The following is a 10,136-nucleotide window of genomic DNA, read 5'->3' as shown; positions in this document are numbered from 1 at the left end:
TAACTGGACTAATTTACAATATTACTTTAGTATTGTTTCATTCATGATAATACAGCTCACTTGGCTTGACCTCAACATGGCATATTCTATTTGTATTGTCTTTATTTCACTCTTTAGGATCTCACTAACTTTTCCAACTTAGTTTTTTGCTTCAAAAGTAACATTTGCCATCATCACGGTAGCAAAATACAAGAAAATGCTTTTCTCATTTTTGCTGTTAATCACAGTTGGAGGTGATCCCTGAGTTAGCCGGAAAATATACAATTAATGCTATCTGCAGAGACTGCTATCTTTGTTCTTTTCTTTTTTTAATTTCTTAATGTCTATTTATTTTTGAGAAAGAGAAAGAGAGAGAGAGAGAGAGAGAGAGAGAGACAAAGCACAAGCAGGGGAGGGGAAAGACAGAGGGAGACGAAAAATCCATGATGCAGGCTCCAGACTCCGAGCTGTCAGCACATAACCTGATGCGGGGCTCAAACCTATGAACAGTGAGATCATGACCAGAGCCAAAGTCAGACACTCAACCGGCTGAGCCACCCAGGCATTACTGTAGAATCTTCTTTGTAAGTAAAGCAAGCAACGGACTCTATTGGGTGCCTGACAAAGTGATGTGCCTACATGTGAGAATATCAGGACCTGTGAGTTCCAGACCCTGGCACTAGAGATTTTTTGCAGATGAGAGTGGTTTTGTTTGTGTGTTTGTTTGTTTTTTGTTTTTCTGTAAACCATAGAAGGGTAAAAAGGAGAAGATGGATTTTTGCAGTTTAGTTCCATGACTTTAAGAAGACCCAAATCTCAGATTTATTTCTTCAGGGCAGGGAGCATGACATAGTAATCATCTAATTTTTTTTCTCACTTAACCTGATCTGTGATCTGTTGGACCTTATCTGTTCTTGCAAGCAGAGTTTTGTTGCCACAGTTCTGACATTCAATTAGAAAAATTTTATCCCAAAGCTTCTAATACTTGGGAGTTGGGCCAACTCCATATTCTATTTTCACAAGCACTTCTACACAAATCTTTATAAATCTAAATAGAATTAAAAGAAAAGAAGTATCCCATAAGTACATAACACCTCATGATGGACTGTCCTTTTATGAGGTGGGGGTAATTGGGAGCGTGGGACGGTAGGAGGTCTGTTAGAATAAAAAGTGTGAATAAGTATTATTTTTAATTGGGGCCACTTGGACACTAGGCTATTGTTGCCTTTTTAAGGGATATGTGTTCCTTAGAGCTGTTTTCCTTAAAGAACTCATGTCTGTGTCAGTGTCTCCACCCACCAAAGTACCGTAAGTCCTAGAGAATGAAGGACATAAAAACAGGGTTTAGTCAATCACTGTTCTTTTATAAACTAGGCCCCTGTTCTTCTGGTTTTGTTTTGTTTTTTTGTCTCCATCACAACATATTTTGCAATTTCTGTTTAGAATATTGGCAGATAGTAGAGTCTTTATAGTCTGACTGACAGTTTGAATTCCTATCAATCAAATATTTAAGGTACTTCTACAACACAGGGGAACGATGGCATTTTATGTTATTTATGTGTCTCTGGAAGACAAGAACATTTCTGTACACTGACAGACTACATATGTAAAAGTAAAAGCATCTGCCCTCTAGCTGGCCTAATCCTAGAAAAAAATAGTAAAGAAGACCAGAATATTTCAAATTGGTAGTATAAGACATATAAAGAAAAGGTGTGATCATCTAGATAATCCAAATCAATTTCCTATCCGTGTTGTACTAAAACCTAGACCCCCCACAGCACCCTGAGGTAATTCCATTACCATGCTAAATTACTTGGCACTTGCATGGCCTTTTTATTTTTGTGTTACTATTATTCCTGGCAAATGAATACATTTTGCTCAGCAGATAAATTAGACAGCTTGTCACTCAAGCTAATCACTCTGGAGCTTTCCTTTCCCGGTTCAAAAGATTGGTTGACACCTACTGGGCATTTATTTAGTCACTTCTTGATAACAGAGCATCTATTTGCACATGGATATGAGTAGAGTTATAAAGATTTAAAAAGTAATTATCTTCGGGTCTCTTTAGGATTTGAAAGTCTAATTAAAGAAAGTTTAAGACACTATAAGTCTTAAAGAATTAAGTTTATAACATCCAATCCAATCAGAGTTTGCGATTAAAGTGAGAAGCAGGTATGTTAAAGATTGCAGAAACATAAATCTTAGCCAGGATTTAGTTGCTCACAAAACTGAAGTTTCAGAGAGATTCGGGTCTATAACTGTGCTGAACAAAGACAGGTAAGTCCAGATCCCCTTTTCTAGCTGGCATTAGGAATGCACCCTGGCACACACTTTGTGTTAATGATAAATGCTGCCTTGTTGGGTTATATTGGGTAGAAAATGGCCGTGAGACACAACTGGCAGAAGTCATGGAGAAGGGCAAGGACATGGGTTTTGAAACATCTATTCCTTTAGATGACATCTATACTTATGCATAAAATTCACTCCATCCTGTTTATTCCTATATCCTCTCTTTGCTTTGTTTCTTTCAGGCTATACATTTTCTTAAAATACGTGAACAAATCTATTGTTTTATGTATGTATCAACCCAAGATCTAAAGGATATGAAGATATGAGGCTCCTGGGTGCCTCAGTCGGTTAAGTGCCCAACTCTCAGTTTTTGACTCAGGTCATGATCTCAAGGTTTCAGGAGTTTGAGCCTCACATAGGGCTGTGCGCTGATGGTGTGGAGCCTGCTTCAGATTCTCTCTCTCTCTCCCTGTCTCTCTGCCCCTTTCTTACTCACATTGTCTCTGTCTCTCTCAAAATAAATAAATAAACTTTAAAAAATTAAAAAAAAATAAAGGATATAAAGATCGACAGAATTTTGCTGTGTACTAAAAATTGTCCATGTTTTTCTCTTGGGAATGAAAAAGTTTTAAAGGTGAAAAATAAACATCTGAGAAAAAAGGGTAAAGGAAAAATGCTTTTGTTGATTATATGTCAACATCTAAAAACAAATCCTATCCTGAAATATCAGCAATTCAAGTAAATTGGCATAGGATGTGTCCAGAAGAACACGTTCTAGTAGGAAAAAAAATCAATAAACTTTATCTTAAAAAAATCAACTTTAGGATCATTTTTTGGAAGGTGTGCCTTTGAGATAGCTGAATATATTTCTTTCAGGCAGATGAATTATGACTTCTTGGGTAAAAAATAAAAGCTGTAGAAGTCTGTGACAATCACTAGAAGGGAGAATGGTGATATTCATCACTTTGGCTTTGGCCAGGGTAGGTAAACAGATCCATTTAAAATTTTGGTGGCAGAGGGATATTTGAAAAGCACTTCTAAAGTTATCTATTTTTCCAAACAATTTTCTTCATGTTCTACCACCTTGGGGGAGCTTTATGGAAACGAATGAGCAGTAAATAGACTCTGTATTAGAGAGGAAGAGCTTGCTACTAGCATACTAATTTACTTGTATTACTGAGATTTCAGGAGAGAATTTGCTCTTAGATGTTTACATACGATCAAAAAAAGTATTTTTCCTTTACTCCTTTCTCTCAATTATTTTTCACCTCCAAAGTTTTTACATTCCTGAGAGAAAAATATGGACTGTTTTCAGTATACAAAGCAAAATTCTGCCTTCTTTTTCAAGCCTGGCGTTTCAAGTTTGACCCATACCACAGTGAAGGAGATATGTTTTGTCCAACATCCCTTTGGCAGCGCTAAAAGATATACCAAAAGTCACGTGAGCAAGTTAAGCCTTGTAGAACTTACTTCGATGTCTTCGAAAAATGGAAAAATGCTCACCCATCAGGAAAAAAGAGACCAAAGGAGAATTATGATTTCCCCTTCATAGGTAGTTTTTAAAAAAAAAATTTTTTTTTAATCAAGCTCAGAATTATTTTGTTTACACCGAAGTGTATTGCTCAGTGCCATGGTAATAATCAGGTGCAGAGTTCGACAATAGGTATGATTCCTTACCGGATATAAATAAGAGTTTAATATCATTTTCTATCTCTGGGTGAAAATAAATAGCTCTGAAAAGTTGATTATTCTCATTTTCTTGCACACTTGGCCTCTAATAGTCATTTTGTGTCTTTCTTGTCAGGGTCCTGATACGAAGTTGGATTGTATGTGTCATATTAGCTGTAAGCCTTTACTGAAAGTGAAATGAGAAATGCCTTTGCCAGCAATTTAGAATTCTAAATTGCCAGTCTTCCTTGATTTTAGTTTGCCCCTCATCAACCAGCCTGTAATAGACTCACGCATGGATTTTGGAGTTAGATTGCAGGTTGAAACTTTACGCAGCCCCTTATATTTTTATTTGGCCTGTTATGCCCAGAATTCGTGATCCCCAAAGACCACCAGGGAAGCTGAGTCTGATGCAAAAGCAAAGAGCCTTTATTCGAGCTAGCTGGAGCTCAATCCCCTACCTGCACCGACGCAGCGGTGAGATGCGGGAGAGAGAACGAGTTTCAAAAGCACAAAGGTTTTATAGGGATCTAGGGGCAGTTGGTGGGGTAATGGTCGTGGCCTTAGCCGATTGGCTGGGGAAGGGTCAGAGTCCCGTCGTGCAGGTTGCCAGGCGTGGCTTGAACGGGAAGTTTGAACAGGTGAGTGGGAAGTTACTCAAGGGGAGGAGGCATGGTCTGAGGTTTGAGTGGGAATTTCTTTCTGTGGTTTTCCTGGAAAGGGGCCATGTCGGGGACATAGTCACTCAAGATGGAGGACACAGAACAAAATGGAGTCAGCCGGTCTAGGTCCCCTCTTTCAGGCCAAGTCCCTTTTGAAGCCTCTCCCCCACTGCCCCCCCCCCCCACCATTGGTAGAATGGGAATAATAAATATACTGGCTTCATGGAATTGTGAGACACAAAGAAAGTAACATGAGGGGTGGATCTAACTCAGGGTCTGTTACTGGCAGTAGCAGTGCTCCATGGAAAACTGCAATTTTTTGTGACACTGCTATTGGTATGATAAAGGGGTATTTCAAGTCTCCTCATGGTTACCATAGGGTATCTTCCCTGGGGATGAGCAACAAGCCAGAGGACTCAGAAAGCCAATGAGCTCTAATATTGAGATGTGCTCAGGAGGTGTAGTCATTGCATTGGGTTTAATAATCATCAAAGAGAGTGACTCACTTCTTAGAAAAAGTGACTTGTGGGGCGCCTGGGTGGCGCAGTCGGTTAAGCGTCCGACTTCAGCCAGGTCACGATCTCGCGGTCCGTGAGTTCGAGCCCCGCGTCAGGCTCTGGGCTGATGGCTCGGAGCCTGGAGCCTGTTTCCGATTCTGTGTCTCCCTCTCTCTCTGCCCCTCCCCCGTTCATGCTCTGTCTCTCTCTGTCCCAAAAATAAAAATAAAAAACGTTGAAAAAAAAAAATTAAAGAAAAAGTGACTTGTAACTCCAAGGCCCTCAAAGACTGTGACCAGTAGGCACTGCCCTCTGATGTGCTTATCTAATTATAGGTTAGCTATAGTTAATTAAACACCTTAAATCTGATCATTTCTACTTAGGAATGTATATTACCTAGGCTAATATGCTATAGAAAACCTTGAGCCTGATACAGAACCTGGCAGAGGGTAAGCAGGTATTTAATATATATGTTTACAGCTTGTGGAGTAAACCCAGATCTTTCCTTGGTGCTGGGTTAGCACTCTGGGAGCATACCTTGATGGACCTTAGCTAATCTAAGCTGCTGAATAATCCTTGAGGTGAGCTGAAACAGTTTGTTATTCCTTTATTTCTACTAACGTTTATTGAGTTTATATGGAAATGCTATAGTTGGCAGTCATATTCACAATTTTGCTTAATCCTTACCCTAGTCCTTCAAGGTAAATATTATTCTTAGTTTCACATAGGGGAACAGAGACTTAAGTAAAATGACCTACTGACAGTAGCAATGTGTAGACTTATATGACACCTTGGCTACTATCCAGATAGTGGTGTGCCTTGCCCGGAGAGGATTTGGGACACCAAGAGCTGTCATATTCAGTTGCTTCCAAAATCTTTCTTTGAGAGTGTATTATTTAAATACATTCTTCATTTTAGGCTTGGGCCATGTTATGGACTGAATGTCCATAACAAATTTATATGTGGAAGCTATAACTCTTTATGTGACTGTATTTAGAAATGGAAGTAATTAAGGTTAAATGAGATCATAAGAGTGTGACCTTGATGTGATAGGATTAGTATTCTTATAAGAAGAGATACCATAGAGGTTGCTTTCTGTTTTTACCATATGGGGACACAGAAAGAAGGCAATTATCTATAAGTCAGGAAGTGAGTTCTCCCCAGGAGCTAAACACTGTTGGAAATTGATCTTGAACTTTCCAGCCTCCAAAACTGTGAAAAAAATAAATTTCTGTTGTTTAAATCATGTAGTCTGTGACATTTTGTTATGGCAGCCTGAGCAGACTGAGATAGGCCAACACAAGCCTTGGATAGTCTCTTGTATGCTTGCTGGTTTACTGGTTGACAGAAATAAGGTATACAAAAAAATTAAAGGCATATTTTCTTTTCCATTTGTTTATTTAGACTTAAGATTTAAAAAAATTTTTTATATATAATTTATTGTCAAATTGGTTTCCATATAACACCCAGTGCTCATCCCAACAGGTGCCCTCCTCAATGCCCATCACCCACTTTCCCTCTCCCCCATCCCCCATCAGTCCTCAGTGTGTTCTCAGTATTTAAAATAGACTTAAAAAAAAAAAATTTAAAAAAAAAAAATAAAAAAAATGGGGCGCCTGGGTGGCGCAGTCGGTTAAGCGTCCGACTTCAGCCAGGTCACGATCTCGCGGTCCGTGAGTTCGAGCCCCGCGTCAGGCTCTGGGCTGATGGCTCAGAGCCTGGAGCCTATTTCCGATTCTGTGTCTCCCTCTCTCTCTGCCCCTCCCCCGTTCATGCTATGTCTCTCTCTGTCCCAAAAATAAATAAAAAACGTTGAAAAAAAAATTAAAAAAAAAATAAAATAAAATAGACTTAAGATTTTTTTTAAAGCACTTTTAGGTTCACAGAATAATTAAAAGGAAAGTATAGAGATTTCCTCTGCCCCCGCAATGCATAGCCTTGTCCCTTATCAACATCTTCCAACAGAGTGGTACCTTTGTTACAATTGATGAACCTACATTGATGTATCATAATCACCTGAAGTCCAGGGTTTACATCAGGGTTCACTGTTGGTGTTGGACAGTCATGGGTTTGGACAAATGTATAATGACATGTAGCTATCATTATATAGTATCATACAGAGTATTTTTATACCCTAGAAATCCTCTGTGCTCCACCTATTTATTCATCTCTCCTCACTCAACCCTGGTAACCACTGATCTTTTTACTGCCTCCATATTTTTGCTTTTTCCAGAATGTCATGTAGTTGGAATCATATAGTATGTAGACTTTTCAGATGGGCTTCTTTCATTTTGTAATATGCATTTAAGTTTCCTCTATGTTTTTTCATGGATTGATAGTGTATTCGTTTTTAGCACCAAATAATATTCCGTTGTGTGGATATACCACAGTTTTTTATCCATTCACCTAGTGAAAGACATATTGGTTGCTTCTATGTATTGGAAAGTGTAAACAAAGCTGCTGTAAACGTCCATGTGTAGGTTTTTTGTGTGGATATAAGTTTTCAACACCTTTGGATAACTACCAAGCAGTGTGATTACTGGATCAGAGGGTCAGAATATATATGTGTTTAATGTTCTATAAGAAACTGCCAAACTCTCCCAAAATGGTTGTATCTTTTTTGCATTTCTACCAGCTCTACATCCTTGCCAGCATGTGGTGTTGTCAGTTTTCTGGATTTTGCCATTCTAAAATATATATATATTTTATCTATAAAATATATATACTTCGATGAAGTGTCTGGTAAGGTCTCTGGCCCATTTTTTAGTTGGGTTGTTTGTACTCTTACTGTTGACTTTAAGGGTTCTTTGTACATTTTGAATATCGTCCTTTATCAGATGCATCTTTTGCAAATACTTTTTTTCCCAGTCTGTGAAGTGTCTTCTCATTCTCTCGACATTGTCTTTTTCAGAGCAGATTTTTTTTTTTTTATGAGCAATATGAGTTGATTTAACTATTTTGGAAACAACCCCTTCTCCCCCAATAATGTCTGAACCTAAAAGGTACGTAAAAATGGCAAAACATATTTTAAAATAGTAGATTTGAAGGTCATTGTAGCTTTTTCCTCATCACATGAACTCTTTCTGCAGGACAGTAAATTACAAACCATTTCAAACTGTGTTAAATCACATAATCAATCTGGCTGCATTTGTAGCTGCTTCTGGGAAAGTAATCTTGTTGGAGCTATTTCTCTGGGCTGTTTGGTCAGTTGGTCCAGAAGAAGAAGTCCTGGAGACAGCAGTAGGCCTCACCTGTCTTGTCACTACTCATTCTGCTCGTCCGCTGTGATGGAAGCAGGCACAGAATCCTGGGCCTTGTTGACATCACTGGTGCACACCCACTGCCCATTGATGGACTCCTTCCACAGGGCCTCCTTATTATTTCTGCCTGAGAAAGGCAGGATGTTGGCCGTGATGGACCAGCTCACATGCCACACATCATTGAACTTATGCAGCAGTTTGAGCAACCACATATTGCCTGAGGCATCGTCATGGGTCCAAATGAACATATGACCATCCTGGGAGCTGCTGGTGCTGGTGCTGGTGAGCAGGCTAATGGAGAGGGCCCAGGCCACATCTCGAACCCAGTCACTGTGCACTTGTAGCTTCTGTTTCTTCTGTTGGCTGGTCTCCTCTTCCTTCCACAGCTTGATGAGGTTGTCACAGCCACTTGATGCAAACTTCTTAATGCAGTTGGGCTTCTGCGCCGATAGCTGGACTATGAGGCTTCCAGGTTCAAAAGGAGGGGGTCAACTGACTGCATTGAGGCCAATAATGTGAGCGTTGTTGATCTTTTTCACTTCCCACTGGTCATCTCCTGTGTACGACAGCAGGGATATGGCCCCATCTGAGTTGATACAGGCCATAGTCATGGAAGGGCTCAGCACACAGAATTTACTGAGAAGTCGTATCCTGTATGCTTGTCCGTCCGTCTTCTCCCAGATGCCATTCTCCTCTTTCTCAATAAGGATTTTTTGGTCAAAGGAGCAGCATGCCAGGATGTTGACATACAGAGAGTGGTCCCAGGCCACTTTCCACACAGGATCCTCATGACCCCTGAGGTCACCAATGAGGATCTGCCCTCCACTGTGCACACTGAAGATTCTGATGGACCTGTCTGATGAACAGGTTGCCAGGCAGGTGCCATAGTGATCCATTTGGGCATCGTGAATCATGTCCTAGTAAGAGGCGTCTACAGTGTTGATTGCTGACACCATGGCCCTGATGGCAGCGGCTCCCGGTCTTGGATGTGGCAGCTCCTGGTGGTGCCCCTGAACAGCTCCTCCAGAGCAAAAATTTTTAATTTTAGTGAAGCCCAGCTTATCAATAATTTTTTTCATGGTTTATGCCTATGGTGTTTTATCTATGAAGTCACCACCATACCCAAGTTCATTTAGGTTTTCTAAGGGTTTTATTGATTTGCATTTTACATTTATGTCTATGATTTATTTTGAGTTAATTTTTGTGACAGGTTTAAGTTCTGTGTCCAGATTTTGTTTTGCATGTAGTATGTCCAGTTGTTTGAGCACCATTTGTTAAAAAGACTATCTTTTTTTTCCATCATACTCCCGTTGCTCTTTTGCCAAAGATCAGTTGACTATATTTATGTGGGTCTATTTCTAGGCCACTTATTCTGCACCATTGACCTATGTGTCTATTCTTTCACCAATACTACACTGGATTGGCTACTATAGTTTTATAGTAAGTCCTGAGATCTGGTACTGTCAGTCCTCCAACCTTTTCTTCTCCTGAAATATTGTGTCAGCTGTTCTTGGTCTTTGCCTCTCCATACAAACTTTAGAATCAGTTTGTCATTATCCACAAAATAACTTGCTGAAGTTTTATTAGGATTACAGTTAATCTTTAGATCAAGTTGGGAGGAACTGTCATCTTAACAATATAGTGTCTTCTTATTCATAAATGTGGCATATCTCTCCATTTACTTAGTTCTTACATTTCATTCATCAGAGTTTAATAGTTTTTCTTATATAGATCTTATACTTATTTTGTTAGAATTACACCTAAGTATTTAATTTCCTTAG

General features: G+C 39.4%; 1 pseudogene; it reads right to left on the bottom strand.

The window, feature by feature from the left end:
* Positions 1–8,357: 8,357 nt before the first annotated feature.
* Positions 8,358–9,314, bottom strand: LOC131506125 (protein SEC13 homolog; annotated as a pseudogene).
* Positions 9,315–10,136: the final 822 nt, after the last annotated feature.

Source organism: Neofelis nebulosa, chromosome 3 (assembly GCF_028018385.1).
Source record: "Neofelis nebulosa isolate mNeoNeb1 chromosome 3, mNeoNeb1.pri, whole genome shotgun sequence".
NCBI classification, from domain to species: Eukaryota; Metazoa; Chordata; class Mammalia; order Carnivora; family Felidae; genus Neofelis; species Neofelis nebulosa.
Note: the sequence above shows the minus strand (reverse complement) of the source record. Positions and strands in the feature narration are given on the sequence as shown.